At 40.9% G+C, this 17,417-nt stretch overlaps 1 non-coding gene across 1 annotated transcript; it reads right to left on the reverse strand.

Annotated features, from left to right (window-relative positions):
- Positions 1-1,574: 1,574 nt before the first annotated feature.
- Positions 1,575-1,682, reverse strand: LOC112780298 (small nucleolar RNA R71). Its single transcript, XR_003191144.1, has one exon. It is a non-coding gene; the product is annotated as a small nucleolar RNA R71 (small nucleolar RNA).
- Positions 1,683-17,417: the final 15,735 nt, after the last annotated feature.

Below are 17,417 nucleotides of genomic sequence, written 5' to 3' on the forward strand. Positions count from 1 at the left end.
CCAACAACAACATTCATTCCGCATAGTTTTTAGTTTTTAGATCTAGTTTTTCCTCTCCTCTAGGTTTTTTCTCTCTACACATTCATAGTTTTTTAGGATTCTTATTTTCTATTGCTTTTTGCATTGGGATTTTGAGAAGAGTTATTACCTCATCAAGACTTCGTCATTCTAGTTCGTTTTCTTTACTTGGCTTTACTCTTCCATGTCCTTTAATTTACTTAATTCTACTATTGGATTATTTTAGAATTTATTAATACAAAGGTTATTTTTATTTTTAATTGATTCTTTTGAGTTTTATTTATCATGTCTTTCTTTAATTCCTTTTCATATGTTATGAGTTCCACATTCGCAATGAGTGAGTAGTTCCCTAACTTGATGGGGAGTTGATTGAAAGGAACCCTTGAGTTGAAATGCTCAAAGGAGAAATTATAATTGGGTTTATTATTGGATTGCCCTCTAATCACTAACGCCAGTCCTTCCAAGTAAGCGGACTGGGACTTGTGAATAGAAACAGCATTTCAACTTGTTTGACTTTCCCTTACCTAGTAAGGGATAACTAAACAGAACAACCCCCAATTATCAATTAATCTTGAGAGTACTGCAACAAGAATAGGGCTTCCAACTAATCTACTCCCAGTCAAGGCTTTTATTTAAATCACATTAATTCTCTGATTTAATTTCCTGTCATTCAACTCAAATCCTTTTGAAAACCATCCGATTAATAAAATTAGCACACTTTCTTGCAACTCGTTGGGAGACGACCTGGGATTCATACTCCCAGTATTTTAATTTTAATTTCTGTGACACCCTTTTTTAAATTGATAAGCATATTTCTGGTTGGTTGAGGACTATACTCGCAACGCATATCTTATAACAATTCTTAACTCGCCAATTTCCGCCCACATCAATTTTTGGTGCCATTTCCGGGGAGTTGCAATAGAGTGCTAAAGTTATTGATTGGATTTTATTTATTTGCATTTTATTTTATTTTAGTACTATGAGTTGCTTGTTTCTTTCGTTGGATGACGCGTTCGCTTCTTGACCCAAGCTTGCTAGTATTCGATCCTGAGATTGAAAGAACTATTTCACGAATAAGGCAAGCTCGGCATCGGTTAGTCCTCTCTGAGGGCGGATCAGAAACGTCACTTGAGAAAGAAACCAGCCCCCGTTCTACTGATTTGGTTATTTTACGTGCAGGTAACATGGCAGCAGCTAGGAGAGTTACTATCCAGGAGGCTGGAGCCCCTGATTTTACAATGCAACCATTTCAAGCGCATTACCCAGTGGTGGCTACAGACTTTGAAATAAAGACCGCACTGCTCAATTTGATGCCCAAGTTTCATGGCTTGCCTGCTCAAGAGCCTATCAAGCACCTGAGAGATTTTCAAGCAGCCTGTTCTACTGTCAGGCGTGATGGTGCAGATGAAACTTCAATTTTGCTGAAAGCTTTCCCGTTTTCTCTTGAGGGGAAGGCAAGAGAGTGGTACTACACTCAACCAGCAGCAATTGTATCCAACTGGGATACACTGAGAAGAGAATTCTTGGAAAAGTTCTTTCCAGCTGAAGTTACTGATAAACTGAGAAAAGATATTTCCATGATTGTTCAGGATGATTCTGAAACTCTCTATGAGTACTGGGAGCGCTTTAATAATCTTCTGGAAGCTTGCCCCCACCATATGATTGACAAGATAGTGTTACTCGGTTACGTCACACAAGGCATGAGGCCCCAAGACAAGACCACATTGGAAAGTGCTAGCAATGTGTCTATGAAAAAGTACAAGACCACTGATGAGGCATGGCAATTGATCAGTGACTTAGCTGAATCTACTAGGAATCACAGGCAGAAACAAGACCGTGCAAAAGCCGTTGCAGAAGTATCCTCTAGCAGAGAGACTGCTGCTTTAACTCAGAGTATCTGTGAAATGACCAACTTGCTGAAGCAGATGCAATTGAATCAACAACAAGTTCAGCAAGCTCAACCTTCTCCACCACAGCAAAACCAACAGTTAGTCCCACAGAGAGTTTGCAGAGTCTGTGCTGATTATAGCCATTATACTGATGAATGTTCGCAGCTCCAGCAGGAAGACAACAGCGTGGCAGCCACTCATAACTTCTATGACCGCCCCAACCAAGGGTACAATCAAAGTGGCAATTACAACCATGAATGGCAGGACAATTCTAACCAGAATTGGAGGGACAACAACAACAACAGAGGAGGCAGAGATAATCAGGGGAATCAGAGGTGGAATAACAACAACAACAGGCATCAGAACCAGTACCAGCCTTACAGAGTACCTCACCTGAGGCAATCCCAAGGACCACAGAATATCCAATAGCAGACCTCTCAAATTACCTATCCTTCTTCTTCTGCTAATGATGACTTACTACAATCAATTGATCGGAGATAGCAGACCATAGAAAATAACATTAATGCCACTCTGAATGGTCTGAACTCTACTTTGCAAGCTCTTGTCTCACAAATTGGTTCAATGAATAACTCCAATAATTAACCTTTGAGCTCCAGTGGAATTCCTTCTCAACCATTACCCAATCCCAAGGGTGGTATTAATGCCATCACCCTAAGGTCCAGAACCACACTGCAGGAGAGGAACCAAGAAGAGCCAAGCTCACCAGAACACGCCTCAACTGAAGAGGTAGTGGAAATAGAAGATGTTGAAGAGGAAGAAGACATACAGGACATAGCTGAAAAAGAAGAAGCTCGACCACAGAAGGAAGCATCAAAAGGCACAGACACTGCAGAAGACACCACTCCTATTCCATTTCCACAACTTGCAAGGAAGCCCAGGAAGCAGCTGAAACCTAATCCAAAAATGGTAGAGATATTCAAAAAGGTTGAGGTAACTGTTCCTCTATTTGATGTTATTCAACAGGTACCTAAGTATGCAAAGTTTCTAAAAGATTTATGTATACATAAAGACAAAATTAATGAATTAGAAACTATTCCTTTAGGTAGTTCCATATCTGCTTTAATGGGAGGTTTACCTGAAAAGTGTAGTGACCCAGGTCCTTGTATAGTCAATTGTACTATTGGTGGTGTGATAATTTCTGACTGCATGTGTGATTTAGGAGCATGTGTGAGTATAATGCCTTTGTCTATATATGATGTTTTGAGGCTCCCTCCCTTAAAAAGGTCGGCAGCTCGTTTTGTGTTAGCAGATAAAAGCATTATTACAGTGGTTGGAGTTCCTGAAGATGTATTAGTGGGCATTAAGGGACTCACATTCTCCCCTGATTTTTATATCCTGGAAATGCCCCAAAATGACTCAGACAAGCCATTATCAATCCTACTCAGAAGGCCATTCTTAAAGACCTCAAAGTTTAAATTAGATGCTTTTTCAGGAACATACTCTTTTGAAATAGATGGCCGAATAGTGATCTTCAACCTAAATGGAGTTATGACGCATCCTCCGGAGGATCACTCTATCCTCAAGTGTGACATTATAGATGAAACCGTGGATGAAGTCCATCAGGAAGAACTTGAAGAGAAGCACACAGGACAAGGTCCAAGTGTGGGGACATTCTCAGAGGACAATGACAGTGCTTTGCCATTGTTACCAACTCCAGACAACCCAGAGTCTGACCATGATCAGAAGTTAGAGCTAAAACCCCTTCCTCCACACCTCAAATATGCTTACCTTGAAGACAAGCAGAAGTTTCCAGTTATCATTGCAAGGGAGCTCACTTCTCAACAAGAAGAGCAGTTACTTAGTGTGGTGAGGAGACACAAAAAGGCAATTGGTTGGAGTTTGGCAGACATAGTAGGCATCAACCCTCAAGTCTGTGAGCATAGAATATTTTTAGAAGAGGGAGCAAGACCTGTCCGTCAACCCCAGAGAAGACTGAACCCCACTATCCTCGAGGTTGTCAAAAAGGAATTGACCAGACTACTGGAGGCAGACATCATCTACCCCATCTCAGACAGTGAAGAATGAGCATGGAGAGCTCATAGCAACCAGAGTTCAGAACGCCTGGAGGGTCTGCATTGACTACAGACGCCTCAACCAAGCCACCCGTAAGGATCACTATCCTCTTCCATTCATTGATCAAATGCCGGATCGCCTGTCAGGTAAATCACATTATTGTTTTCTAGATGGTTACACAGGTTATTTCCAGATTCATATAGCTCCTGAGGATCAGGAAAAGACCACTTTTACATGTCCTTTTGGGACTTATGCTTACAAGAGAATGCCCTTTGGCTTGTGCAATGCACCAGCTACTTTTCAGAGTGATGAGTCTTTTCTCTTATCTTATTGAGGACTGCATGGAAGTTTTTATGGATGATTTTAATGTTTATGGCGATTCCTTTAGCCTTTGCTTAGATGGATTATCTAGAGTATTAAATAGATGTGTTAGTACAAACCTTGTATTAAATTTTGAAAAATGTCACTTTATGGTTAAACAAGGGATTGTAGTAGGACATGTTGTGTCTAATACTGGCATTTCTGTAGATCCAGCAAAGGTGGATGTTATTTCTAGTTTACCTTACCCCTCTTCTGTGAGGGAAGTCCGTTCGTTCCTTGGCCATGCAGGTTTTTACAGGAGATTCATTAAGGACTTCAGTAAGGTAGCACTTCCCTTATCCAGGCTACTGCAAAAAGATATTGAGTTCGAGTTCAGTGAAAATTGCAAACAAGCGTTTGATAAGCTGAAAACTGCCCTGACTCAAGCTCCAATTGTGAGAGGACCAGACTGGAGCCAACCATTTGAAATAATGTGTGATGCTTCTAACCATGCCGTAGGAGCAACACTGGCTCAGCGTGAAGGTAAGGATCCTTTTGTTATTGCTTACGCGTCTAAAACTTTAGATGCCGCTCAGTCGAATTACACTACTACTGAGAAAGAGCTTCTTGCTATTGTTTTTGCTCTGGATAAATTGCGAGCCTATTTACTTGGTACTAAAGTGGTAGTGTATTCAGACCACGCAGCTCTAAAGTATTTATTAGCTAAAAAGGAGTCCAAACTAGGGCTTATACGTTGGATACTGCTATTACAAGAATTTGATTTGGAAATTAAGGACAGGAGTGTTAACCAGAATTTAGTGGCAGACCACTTGAGTCGCCTTGAACATATTACAGATGACTCCACTCCTATAGCTGATAATTTCCCATTTGATAACCTGCAAGCAGTATCTGAGATAGTCCCTTGGTATGCACCTGTAGCTAATTATCTAGTTAGCCGCACCTTCCCTCCGAACTTTTCTAAGCATCAAAGAGACAAGCTGAAAAGCGAGTCTAAATGTTATATATGGGATGACCCATATTTATGGAGATGTGGCGCTGACCAGGTAATTAGACGGTGTGTGCCTCAATCAGAATTCCAGTCCATCTTAGAGGCCTGTCACTCATCTGAGAGTGGAGGACATTTTGGCCCTCAAAGGACTGCTAAAAAAATCTTAGACTGTGGATTCTGGTGGTCTACTCTTTTTAGAGACGCTGCTGAATTTTGTAGATCTTGTTTTCCATGCCAGAAATTCGGTAATATATCTAGGAAGGATGAGATGCCTCAACAAATTATGCTTTTCTGTGAAATTTTTTATGTTTGGGGCATTGACTTCATGGGTCTATTTCCAAATTCTAATGGTTATTTATATATATTGTTAGCTGTAGATTACGTTTCCAAATGGGTGGAAGCAATTCCTACCCGCACTGATGATGCTAACACTGTTGTTTCCTTTGTGAGAAACCATATTATTTGTCGCTTTGGATCACCACGAGCAATCGTGAGCGATCAAGGCACCCATTTTTGTAACAGGAGACTAACCGGATTAATGAAGAAGCATGGGATAATTCATAAGGTTGCAACAGCATACCACCCTCAGACCAATGGGCAAGCCGAGGTGTCAAATAGAGAAATAAAGCGTATCTTGCAGAAGATAGTCAAACCTCATTGAAGAGACTGGAGCACCAGGCTACAAGATGCACTTTGGACATACAGAACCGAATACAAAACACCCATTGGGATGAGTCCTTTCCGCTTAGTTTATGGAAAAGCTTGTCATCTCCCTGTTGAAGTAGAGCACAAAGCCTTCTGGGCAGTAAAGAAGTGCAACATGGGAATTGAAAAAGCCGGAGCTGAAAGGAGATTACAACTGCAAGAATTGGAAAGCCTTCGCCTGGAAGCTTATGAGAACTCAAGACTATACAAGGAGAAGATGAAGGCTGTACATGATCAGCACATCAGGAGGAAAGAGTTCCAACCTGGGGATTTAGTCCTCCTTTACAAATCTCGACTGAGGCTCATGCCAGGCAAGTTGAGATCAAGATGGGAAAGTCCATACAGAGTAGAGAAGGCTGAACCGTACAAAATTTATCACCTAAGCCATCCTTCAAGCTCTGAACTTATCAAAGTTAATGGACATCGTTTAAAGATGTACCATGGCGAGCAGCTGAAGAAAAACAAGGAGCTCGAGATCTTCCTCTTGGAAGATCCCCACATAGGCGAAGACTGAGCTAGTGGAGCGTCCAACTTACGGACGTTAAAGCAAAGTGCTAGGTGGGAGACAACCCACCATGGTATGATTGTTCTTTTCCTTATTTTTTATTTTCTTATTCAATAACTCTTCTCTTTATTAGTACATTTCGTGCATCTGCATCTGCATATTTTTATTTAAAAAAAACCGTTATGCAACGCGACCGCATCATTGACGCGTCCGCGTCGCAAGGAGATGGGAGAAAATAATAAACAAACAGAGAGTCACGCAGGAGCGTGGCTGGAGGTGTGCCCGTGGCACAAATCGTCCCACGCAACCGCATCGCTGATGCATCCGCGTCAAATGGGAATACTGACCTCCCACGCGACCGCGTGCCCCACGCTACCGCGTGACCTGGATTTCGACGTAACAAGGGTGCACGACCGAAAGTTGTGCTAGAGGGGTGCTGGATTGGTGATGAGCGCATAATCCTTTCCACGCGGCCACGTGAGCGACGCGACCGCGTCATATCCTTCTACTAGCCCACTCACGCAATCGCATGCCCCACACGATCGCGTCACCCAAAATTTGGCACTAATATGATTTTGAACGGAGAGTTGTGCGAGTGCGAGGCTACCCTCGCGCCATTAGCCTAAAACGGGCCACGCGACCGCGTGACCGATGCGACCGCGTCAATCAGTTTCAACGCAAGTCGCGCGACCGCGTGCCTTACGCGACCGCGTTGCTTGCGCCGCACAGTTTTCCTGATTTGCCAATTATCTTATCTTTTTCTCCCCAAATCCTATTTTCTCTTTTCCCTCCTTATTTCTTCTCCCTCCCTTCCTTCATTCTTCCTTCTTTCGCACTTTTTTTTTACACTTTCTCTCTCTCACCCCCATTAACAAGGTTTTTCTTGTTCTCCTTCCCTCCTTACTTTTCTATTATTATTCTTATTTTTATATGTGATCTTCTTTTCTCTTCGTTTTACCTTCATTATTCATATTGTCTTTTTCTTCTTTTTACTTTTTTATTTGGTGTTATAAATTTATGTGAGTCATTAATTCTCATTCTATGCTTGTGGATTGTTATAAATTTGTTTGACAATTATATATATTACTTTTTCAAGGGATGCTTGCATGTTCACTTTCATACTTTCCATAACTTATTTATCGTGCATGCTATGTGTTTGTGAAAAGGCCCATATGGCATTATGCATTTTTCTACATTATCCTACTATTCAATGCTTGCTTTTTACAAATTCCCTTTACTATTGTATTAATTGGAAATTAATTGTCAATACAAACGTGATGGTTTGTTATGAGTAATGCTTGATCTATGCTACTCATTCCTTTGCCAGCATGCCAATAAACACCTTGCATTTACTTGTCATCATATGCGCTAGCTATCTTCCATTAATGACTTTTCATATGTAGTCATGACCATGTGTTAACATCATTTACCTTTAAATGTGCATTCATAACCATCCTTTCCCGTTCTCTTCCTTGCTCTATCTCTTTAAATTTAATTTTCTTTCTCTTCCCTTTTTCAGGATGGCCACCAAGAAAGGAAAGGAGAAAGCCACTCCCAAACAACCAACAAGAAGAGGAACGAAAAGAGCATTAGTGGCAGAACCCTCTTCAACTGCAGTTAAGCCCTCAACAAAGAAAATTAAGAGGATTATAAAAGTTGATGATAAAGAAAGAGCCTTCCCAGCAAAGGACACTACGCAATTCTCCAATCGCTACTGTGAGCAGATGTTCCCCATCCTGGCAGAAAGGAGTTACAACAACGAATACCTTCTTCTCCTCCCAAACCATATTGCTACATTTGTTGAGCCGCAGATTACACAAAGACAATGGGATTTCCTACAGAGACAGCCAAGGCAGGTCAATCTTTCTTGGGTAGTCGAGTTTTACTCCAACTTCCACCTACCAACCCTGCAGTCTGTCTACGTCCGTCAGAAGCAAGTTCCCATTACAGAAGAGGCCATTCAACAAGCTCTAGGTCTTCCCCCTGTTCTAGAAGGATTGGATGCCTTTCAAGAAGCCGCACTCAAGCGCCAGCTGTACCAATTCGACTAGGATGCCGTTCTCAGAGTCATCGTACTACCTGGCAGCCGATGGATCTACGGATACCATCGTACTCGCCCTAAGGGAATTTTAGCTTCAGCACTTACCTTGGAGGCTCGCGTATGGGCACAGATCATGTCCCATTACGTCTTTCTGAGCACTCACGAATCCTCCTTCACTGCGGACATGGCCGTTCTACTATGGTGCATCCTTACAGACCAACCCTTGAATCTACCAAGACATATCCGGAATGCCATGGGACACGTACAAATTGCGGGCAACTTACCTTTCCCCGCCCTGGTCTCAGATCTTGTCTCAGCCGCCGGAGTCTCCTACAGAGCTGGGGACACCAAAGCCATGCTTCCCCGGGATGATCAGTATGTCCCTAACGGGAAGTACCTTAGACTTCCAGTAGCCACTATCAGCCAGCCTACTGAACCAGTTGAAGATATTCCTTCTTCAACACCACAAGTACCCACTACTGACCAACTGCTCCAGCAGATACTTGCAAGGTTGGATCGGCAGGAACAGAAAGCTAAGATGAGAGAGCGTCGTAACAAGCGCCGATTCACATACCTCAAGAAGATGATTATGGAAAAATTCAAGGACTCAGACACCCTGGACTCCACTTTTTTTACCAGCACAGGGAGCCACGATGGTCCCGACGATGGAGATACTGCTACCAACCCACCTTTGTTCTTGACAGATGGCACCGAGGACAGTGCAAAGCCTTAAGTGTGGGGAGGTCGGTCAGTACCTGACTTCCGGAGGTAATTTCTCTTTCCTAAACACCAATAAATGAGGATATTTAGTTAGATTTTTTTTTTGTAGAATAGGATAAATTGCATAGTAATAGGGTAGTTGCATGCATGTTCTGCTTGATTGAAAAGACAATAGGTTTCTTCGAAGACCCTATCTTTGGAACAAAATTTCAATAATTTTAATCAAAATTTTTATGTTAAATTTGCTTGAAGTTGTATTTGGAACATAATTTTTGAGCTAAAGAACACACAACCTGTGAGATTTGAGCCTTTATGAATGGTTACATTATTTAACCATAACTATTTTATTCTTGTGTGTTTACTTCTCTATAAGTGTAATCTATATTTTGTTTCATCCTATATGTCCAATGTTTATTATATTTATATGTTTGCATATGATTGAGGCCATTATTTGTTTAGCCCACTTATCCAAATTAAGCCTACCCTTTTCAATTATCTTTGTTAGCCACTTTGAGCCTTTAAATCCCGTTTGTTCTATATTTTACCACATTACTAGCCTTAAGCGGAAAAATAACTATATATCCCAAATTGAATCTTTGGTTAGCTTAAGATAGAATTGTGTGAGTCAATCAAGTATGGGAAATTGTGGGAACAAAAGATAATAAGGGAATGTGTTATGATAATATAATGGGAATTTGGATACCTACTCATGTGGAACTATAAGAATTAAAAATCTATGTGCATTGATAAGCTATGTTTATTTTTATGTTAATTAAAAAAAATTCAATAAATAAATAAGGGGACAAAATTACCCCAATGTTAAGTTAAGAATTCAAAGGTCAATGCATCTATGATAAAATTAAAATAAAAGGTTGAAACATGAGTATGGAATGTGAAAGGAATTTCTGGGTAGCTAGGTATGCATTCTAAAGTTATATAGAATATACATAGAGGTTAGGCGAAAGCTTGGGTTAATTAAAGATTCAATTTATAAGCTTACTTAGCCATATATATATCCTTACCCTTACCTTGGCCCCATTACAACCTTGAAAAGACCTCATGATGTTTGCATTGGTATATTAAATGTTGTTGATTGGTTAGGAGAAGAACAAAAATTTAGAAAGCATGATTAGAGAAGGATAGAGTAATTACCCTATACACTAGAGAGACTAGAGTGTACATACATCTTCAGTGAGGGTTCAATGCTTTAAATTTTATGTTCCCTACTTTCATGAGTTGTCTTCTTGCATTTTTAGCTGTTCTTGCTGTATAAGAATTGAATTAGTGGAATTTGATTTGTAATTGTTTTGAAGAGCTTATTTACTTTTGATCAAGTGGACAAGAATCATATAGTTGCATTTGCATATATAGGTTGCATTGCATTGCATGAGTTTCACATGTTCCTACTCATTTATTTTATCTCCTTCAACTAAGCATGAGGACATGCTAATGTTTAAGTGTGGGGAGGTTGATAAACCACTATTTTATGGTTTATATTGTGTTTAATTGTGTGGTTTTATCATGATCTTTACCCACTTATTCATATGATTAGCATGCATTTATATTTTCTTCCTAAATTTATTACATGATTGAAAACTTGCTTCCTAGAGACTTTTAATTATGTATTTTAATTCTCCTTTATTCCATGCGATGCCGTGATCTGTGTGTTAAGTGTTTCAGGCTTTATAGGGCACGAATGAGTTGGAGATTGGAAAGGAAGCTTGCAAAAATGGAAGGAACACAAGAAATTAAGGAGATGACCAGCGAGAAGTGATGCGGCCGCATGGCTCACACGACCACGCGAAAAAGAGGAAATCACAGTGACGCGGCCGCATGGCTCACGCGACCGCGTGGATTGGAATAGCATAAGTGACGCGGAGGCGTGGACGACGCGTCCGCGTGGAGAAGCAAAACGCCGAATGACGCGTCCGCATGAATGACGCGATCGCGTGACGTGCGCGATCTGCATAATCTGCAGAATCGCTGGGGGCAATTTCGGACCCTATTTTGACCCAGTTTTCGGCCCAGAAAAGCAGACTAGAACCAGGGAACCTGCAGAAATCAACAACAATATTCATTCTGCATAGTTTTTAGTTTTTAGATCTAGTTTTTCCTCTCCTCTAGGTTTTTTCTCTCTACACATTCATAGTTTTTTAGGATTCTTATTTTCTATTGCTTTTTGCATTGGGATTTTGAGAAGAGTTATTACCTCATCAAGACTTCGTCATTCTAGTTTGTTTTCTTTACTTGGCTTTACTCTTCCATGTCCTTTAATTTACTTAATTCTACTATTGGATTATTTTAGAATTTATTAATACAAAGGTTATTTTTATTTTTAATTGATTCTTTTGAGTTTTATTTATCATGTCTTTCTTTAATTCCCTTTCCTATGTTATGAGTTCCACATTCGCAATGAGTGAGTAGTTCCCTAACTTGATGGGGAGTTGATTGAAAGGAACCCTTGAGTTGGAATGCTCAAAGGAGAAATTATAATTGGGTTTATTATTGGATTGCCCTCTAATCACTAACGCCAGTCCTTCCAAGTAAGCGGACTGGGACTTGTGAATAGAAACAGCATTTCAACTTGTTTGACTTTCCCTTACCTAGTAAGGGATAACTAAACAGAACAACCCCCAATTATCAATTAATCTTGAGAGTACTGCAACAAGAATAGGGCTTCCAACTAATCTACTCCTAGTCAAGGCTTTTATTTAAATCACATTAATTCTCTGATTTAATTTCCTGTCATTCAACTCAAATCTTTTTGAAAACCATCCGATTAATAAAATTAGCACACTTTCTTGCAACTCGTTGGGAGACGACCTGGGATTCATACTCCCAGTATTTTAATTTTAATTTCTGTGACACCTTTTTTTAAATTGATAAGCGGATTTCTGGTTGGTTGAGGACTATACTCGCAACGCATATCTTATAACAATTCTTAACTCGCCAATTTCCGCCCACATCAGCATGCCACTTGAATGCTGGGCATGGCACGCCAGCTATTGGAACAAAGAGGAATAATGGGCGTGGCACGCCAGAAGCTGGGTGTGGCACGTCAGTTATATTTTCCAGAGAAGGAGACAGGAGGCCAACCATATGGGCGTGCCACTTGGTATCGAAGGCGTGGCACGCCAGCTACCATGTTTCACTTAGGCGTGCCACTTGAGTCTCAGGCGTGGCACACCAACATCACCAATCAACAAGAAGAAGACTTGGGCATGACACTTGAGTTATGGGCGTGGCACGCCAGACCCTGGGCGTGCCACGCTAGTTCAACTTTCCAGAAGCAAGAAGAAAGGGGAGAAGGCCTGGGTGTGCCACTTGAGGTCGAAGGCGTGGCACGCCAGGCTACACAAGTGCTTAAAGAACCCTGGGCGTGCCACTTGGGCTCAAAGGCGTGGCACGCCAGGGAGGCTAATGAAGGAAGGCGTGCCACTTGAAGAGTTGGGCGTGGCACGCCAAGCCAGATTCAGAGTTGGGCGTGGCACGCCACTGAAGCGCCAGTCACACGCCAGCTGGGAGATCACGTTTATTGAGTTTCTTTTCCCTCCAAATTGTATTTTTTTTCACTTTTGTAATTTCTTTATTTCTAGTGTTAGGAGTAGTATAAATAATCCCTGAAAGTACTGAGAAAGGGGTTAAGCAGTCGGGAAGCTAAGTTATGGAGTAGAGTTTTTAGTTCGATTTACTTTTTCACTTTATCATCTTCTCCATCTCTTGTAATTTTCTCTGAGCTATGAGTAGCTAAATTCCCTCTCATTGAAAGAGGGAGCTCTGTTGTACTTGATGGATTAATGATAGTTAATTTCTTCTTCTCTTCATCTTCTCTTTGATTTGCTAGAAGGAATTTCATTTTAATGCTAGTGTTCAATTATCTTGGAAAAGAGATTGAATGCAAAATGGGTTTCATGGGAACCTTAGAAAAGGAAACATGAAACCAAGCTAGAAATCCCTTCTCACACTTGAGTAGGATCTGGGTTTTGGTGTTTGGATATGGTGACATATAATCCTCCCTCTACTTGGACCTATGATGATGTGTGGTATAATCAGGGACCAAGCATATCTCTCTTCATGAGCAATTAGACCAAGGAATTGGCTATTGATCAAGATCTGAGAGATTGCGTCACCAAGGAATTGGGGCTCAATCAATCATGATTGGCAAGAGGTTAATGAGTTGCATGATTGAAGTGGATATGAGCTGGATTTAATCCAAAGAGACAACATCTCCTGATCTCAATGAATTCCTCTATTCTTATCTTCCACATTCTTTATAGCTTTCTTTATATTCTGCAAATTCCCATTCCCATTTACAATTAAGTCATTTATGTTTCTGCACTTTACATTATTGCCATTTCCTTTTCTGCACTTTACTACTTTTCTTTACTTTTGAGTCATTTATAATTCTGCCCATTTATAATTCTGCAATCACAATCTATTCCGTTTAGCTTGACTAATTCACCAATTGATTAAAATTGCTCAAATCTACCAATCTTTGTGGATACGATTCCACTCCACTGTGGGTTATTACTTGACGATAATTTTGGTGTGCTTGCCAAAAGAACGGATTCATCAAATTTTGTATAGGGAGTGAATTCCGGTCATCAGATACCCGCATCAAGTAGCCTTGTGACTTCCTTTTTTACCACATCAAGAATAGTGGGGTTGAGCCTTTTTTAAGATTTTCTAACCGGCCGAGCTCCCTCTTGGAGAAATATACAATGCATATACATGCGGGGGTCAATCCCCACAATGTCGCCTAAGCTCCAACCGATTGCTTTCTTGTGCTTCGTTAGGACCTCTAGGAGCTTCTCTTCTTCTTGACTCGAAATCTCACTAGCAATAATGACCGGGAACCTTTGGTTGTCCTCAAGGAATGTATACTTCAAATAAGAGGGTAGAGGCTTCAATTCACTTTTTGCTTTAAGTTGGGGTTCTTTTTCACTAAGTTCATGAAGCTCACTTTCATCAACCTTCTCTTGTTCATCTTCTTATTCATCCTTCTCTATAATTATGGGATAGTACAGGTTGTTGTGATCTTCTCTTTGCATCTCTGCTACTACCTCATCAATCACATCACATCGGAGAACGGAGTGTTCTTCGGGTGGGTGTCTCATGGCCTCTTCTAAGTTAAACTTGATAGTATTGTCACCTACCTCAAAAGAGTATGTGCCGGTGAAGGAATCAAATTTGAATTTAGAGGTCTTCAAGAACGGTCTACCAAGCAAAATAGAGGAGGAACTTCTATTATCCGTCCAAGGCATCTCAAGGATATAGAAATCAACCGGAAACACCAAATCCTTAATTGCCACAAGCACATCTTCTGCTATCCATACTATGGTGATCACATTCTTGTCGGCTAAGGCAAATTTGGCGGCCGACCTTTTCAATGGGGTGAGAGAGATTTGATGCCGGTATAGAATTTATCAATAAATCCAATCGCGAGTATACTCTAAACCGACACGCAATTCCACATCAAACAAAGGAATTGTGTCACCACCACCCAAAATTAATAACCGAGAGTATCAGTCCCGAGTTGTTCTCCGTAGGAGTGCTCCAAGATGCACATCGTTGGTTAGAAGTTGTATTGGTGTTTTAGAGTGTAATGTAAGAAAGGAACAAACTAATAGTGTGAATGACAATCAAGCAATATAAAAGCCTTGGCTAGGAGTGAGAATTGGACTTCCTATCATCATAATCTCTATCAATCGTGACCACAATTGGTCATTGCTTCACTTAGTTAACCTCTAATATTAAGGAAATTTAAGTGAAAGTAATCAATTTGAATTCACAAGTCCTAGTCTAACCCTGGGAAGTCTAGCTTTAGTGACATGCAAACCAATTAGCAATTTCCAATTGATACTCAACAAAGGCATTGATAACTCAAGTGTTTCCAATATCTCAACCCCCAAGCCAAGAATGAAAAGTCTACTCCATAGCTAAAGTTGGCATTTTCTCAAATACTTGGAGAGCAAGGATAAAGACATGGTAAAATTTGAGAAGAAAACTTCAAATCAAAGATATCCACTACAAGAGATTAACAACAATCAAATAATTGACAACTATGAACATGAATTACCTCAATGTATTAATGGAAATCAAAGTAACAACATTCAAAGCTAAGATCCACAAGTAACTTGAACAACAAGAACTAAATTGAGAGAGTAGGAGAATTAGATCTACAACTTGAAGCAATATAGAATTGAATTGACAATAGATGTCACCAATGGATCCAAGAGAATCCCAATTTGAGAAGCAAAACCCTAGAGAGAAGCTAGAGTTTCTCTCTCTACAAAATGTAACTTCCAAAACTAACTAAAAATATCTAAATGTGTGAATGAATGAAAATCTCTTCATCTCTTGGTCCTCTTAAGTGTTTTGGCGCCAGAGTTGGTTCAGATTGGGCCCCACAGCTTCTGTGAATTCGTTGGGCACATTTTTACTTAAAAATCACGTGCCGGCACCGACACGTATGTGTCCCTAGGGTTTTACAATCCACGCACATGCGTAAAGCACGCGTGCACATCCATGAGGTTCCAGCTCAGCCATGCGAATGCGCTGGCTTATAGCTTTGGCTTCTTCACGCCAATCCCAGTAGCGCGCATCCATGCGTACGCATAAGGCACGCGTACGCGTCGCTGCTCAAGCTCCAAAGCTTCATTTTCGATGCTCCTTCCATTTATGCATGCTTCCTTCCTCTCTTCTAGGTCATCCTTGCCCTATAAACTCTGAAATCACTTAACAAACAGATCACGACATCGAATGGTAATAGAAGAGGATTCAAATATAACACAGTTAGTGTAAAAGAGGCATGTTTTCATCCATGAAGCAAAATCGGGAAGGAAACATAAAACCATGCGTTTTCTATGAATAATTGTGAAAGAACATCAATAAAACCCTCAAAATCCATACAAGATAAACCCTAAAAACGGGGTTTATCATGGGGCCAACTTCAACCTTGCAAATATAAAAAGTGGCATAATACTCACGCAAGCCCCCAAATCACACATACAGTCATGAAATGCAACTCCACCAATCCGACAAGATACTAAACATGGTCCGGGGTCACTACACTTTTCCAGAATAGGCTTCATCAATAAAGAAATGGAACTACCCAATGACAATGTCTCCAACTCACAAATCCTATCTTTGTGTGTGTACAAGTCCTTCAAAAACTTAGCATACTTCGAAATTTGTTGAATGGCATCCAGAAGTGGAATAGTTACCTCAACCTTCTTGAATACTTGAAGCATGTTTAAATCAAACTCCAGAGTCTTCTTGGCCTTCTTTACTAGGGAAGAGAAAGGGATAGGAATGGATTCATCTATTATAGCCTTCCTCTTGGGCTCCTTAAGGCTCACTTCTTCTTCCCCATGCTTTGTGTCTACCTCCTCTTCTTCATGTGGAACTTCAACAACCACTTCCTCCTTATGAATGTCTTCCATGACCCTAGGAGGTATCTCCTCCAATGTAGTTCCCGACCGTAGAGTAATGGCGTTGAGGCCGCCCTTTGGGTTTGGAAGAGGTTGGGATGGAAGGCTAGAAGAGCTCGAGGGTTGGTTGGTATTGTTGGAGGGAGGTAAAGACATCCTTGAAAGCATCTCGGTGATGTTGGACAATTGAGCATTTCTGTTACCAAATTGAGCCTCATCTTTCTCTACCATAATCCTAAGTTTCTCTTGCTCATTGGGAAGTGCACGGTTGGGATCATCACCTTGGGTGGTGGAGGAGGAAGAGGATTGGTTGGATTATTGTCTGTGATGTCGTGCTTGGTATCTAGGGTAGTCATTTTGGTTTTGGTGGTTGTTGTTGTGATATTGGGATGAGGTTTGGTGGTTGTTATGGTGATGAGAAGAGGAGTTGTTCCATCTTTGATTTCGATTGTTCCCTTGTGCATTGTCCCTCCACCCTTGGTTGGAATTATTGCCATGAGAGTAGTTGTTTTGGCCTTGAGATTGATAGGGTGGACGGTTGTTATAATTCACATTGGCTACTCCACGGGTATAATCTTCTTGAACTTGGTGGCATTGATCGGTGTAATGCGCGGTGCTAGAGCACAAACCACATACTCTAGGAGGCCCTTCAAGTTGGGGTGGCACTTGGACGGCTTGGATGGAATAAAATTCCTTTTATTCCTTGTGCATCTCCATGAGGAAAGTACTCATGTCCCCAAGCACTCTTGTCAAACTTGATTCG

This window comes from Arachis hypogaea, chromosome 19 (assembly GCF_003086295.3).
Source record: "Arachis hypogaea cultivar Tifrunner chromosome 19, arahy.Tifrunner.gnm2.J5K5, whole genome shotgun sequence".
Lineage (NCBI taxonomy): Eukaryota > Viridiplantae > Streptophyta > Magnoliopsida > Fabales > Fabaceae > Arachis > Arachis hypogaea.